Below are 2,365 nucleotides of genomic sequence, written 5' to 3' on the forward strand. Positions count from 1 at the left end.
CGTCAAGGAGGAAGGACGGGAAAGAAGGAAAGAGATTAACGTTTTATTGTATTCACTCAGACCCTTTACCACCTATCAAGCTCACTCCTTGGGCTTTCCGTAGCATTGATCCCTCCCGTTTTCCTTCCAAATTTTAAAATAAACTTTATGGACTGAGTCAAAAACAAAAAAGCTAATGTTTAGTGAGTGCTCACAAAGCGTCAGGCACCACTGTGGGATCCTCAGTGACTTCTCAGCACTACCTTCTCGTTTTGTATCATTTACAAGACTGCAGTTGACTAGGAGTTGGCCCCCTTTAAAGGATGCTAACCACGTGCTCCCATCTCAGTGGGATCAAGTCTTAAATCTACCCATTGCCAGCAGAGAGACTATTTCTTCATCCGTGAAATGGGTAATAATGCCAACCCTACAGACTTAAGAGGCGTTCATGGAATAATCGTATTTGGTAAATGCAAAGCGTCCAGCATAATCCTGGGCACAGAGTAGGTGACCAATGTTACTTCTCCCTCTGTCCACCCTCGCTTCAAACAAACACACGTCTGGGAGCAGTGGAAGCACATGGTTTGGAGTCAGAGAATGAGGTGAGAACTTCCTGCTGCACCTTCCTAGCTGGGTGGCATCGGGCAGGTCACTGCCTCTCCGAGCCCATGGTCTCTCAACTGCAACATGGGATGTAACTTGCCCCTCCTCATGGCACTGTTGTAATAGTTCAGGAGGGAGGGCTTCCTCTAGGGCAATGGATAATGATCGCAAAGGTTTTAAGGGAATTTTCAGGTGGGCTGCTTCTACTTATCTCCCATGAGGATGGAATCCCAGAACTGAAATCACAGTCCTCTGCAGAGGTGCTGGTTTCTCTACCTGAACACATGGCGGGAGCCGAATCTGAACACAGAATTCTGGCCGGCTCCCAGGAAATGTGCATTTCAAGAGCAAGAAGGAAAACCTGTACCGGTGATTCGTCTGAGAGGGCTCCAGTCTCCCCAGCTCTAACATCGGAGAGAATCTCTCACACGCCCTGGGCTCTCAGATGTCACCTTCTCTGAATTTCTGCTCACATATCCTGCAACCTTTCCACTATGGAGGTCATCACACGTGTCCAATACACGTGAAGGCTGGTCAGCAATCCCCTGGCTTCTGAATTGCTTCCCGCCCTTCTCATTGCAACGGATTATGCCTCTGATGACTCTTGGGATTTGACAGGGCGGCTTGTCTGCTTAGCCCATGGCTGCTGTTCTCACCTGAAGGTGGCAAGATGTTGAGAAACTCCAAACAGGAACCTCAGGTATAAAAGGAAAATGTAAAAACACCAGGGATTCTCTTGTCAAAGAGGGAGGGACCCGTGCTCGCATCGGAATCCCTAACCTCCAGCAGTGAGGCGTCCAGGGCCAGCAGCACCAGCAGCACCTAGGACCTTGTTAGCCCCCCACACTCTGGGCCACCCCAGACCTACTAAATCAGAAACCCTGGGAGTGGAGCCTCCCAAGTGGTTAAAGAAACAAACCACCTATTTTAAAGCGTAACGTCCTGAGCTCATGAAGTCCAGGTGAGGCACAGCCCAGGTCCTGCCACTTGCCAGCGGTGGGACCCAGGGCGAGTTACCGAACGGCTCAGCCTGTTTGCTCACCAGTACAATGCGGAGAACACCAGTAGAATCAGCTGTCCGGGTTAGCAATAACACATGTATGGGCTGGACCTCTGAAAGGACTTAGCAGCGACTCTTATTTGCTTTGGCCTCTGGCATTTGCTTAAAGTCCCAGAAAACTTCCTGGCCTTTGTCCCACTTCTCTGGACACCGTAAGTCCTGTAAATCGTCCCCAGCCCCACGTGTGTACCCAGGGATGCAAAGAAAGGCTAGCCAATCCTGCCGCCTCCCTAAGAGACCCGGAGGGCCCAAGATGCCCTGCCCAGGCAGTGGCCAGAGGCTGGGTGGGTCTCCAGCTCACTGACCCCTCCTGTGCCCCGGAGGGCCGGCCCTGGGTCGCGCCGCGAGACCTGGATGCCGGTACTCAGTCCAGGGCTCGCCTCGCGGACGCCCCCCGCCCGGGTGAAGGGGCGCCAGGGCTACTGCTCCCTATCCCTGCGCCGCGGAGTCTTCCGGGCCGCCCGGCCGGAAGTCTTGGCCCCGCCCAGCCGGGGTCCCGGCCACGCCCACTATTAGCCTTGGCCCCGCCCGGCCAGAATGCTTAGCCCCGCCCAGCCGGCGGTCACGGTGCCGGCCCCACCCATCCGTTAACTTTGGCCCGGTTCTGCCAGAAGTTTTGGCCCCGCCCGGCCAGACGTCCTGGCCTCCGCCGGCTCAAGACCCCGGCCTCGCGGGGCTGGTGGTCCAGGCCCCCCGGCCGGAAGTCTTGGCTCCTCCCGGTCT

Source organism: Callorhinus ursinus, unplaced genomic scaffold (assembly GCF_003265705.2).
Source record: "Callorhinus ursinus isolate GAN/ISIS: 27379988/994484 unplaced genomic scaffold, GSC_fseal_2.0 scaffold45, whole genome shotgun sequence".
In the NCBI taxonomy this organism is placed as follows: Eukaryota; Metazoa; Chordata; class Mammalia; order Carnivora; family Otariidae; genus Callorhinus; species Callorhinus ursinus.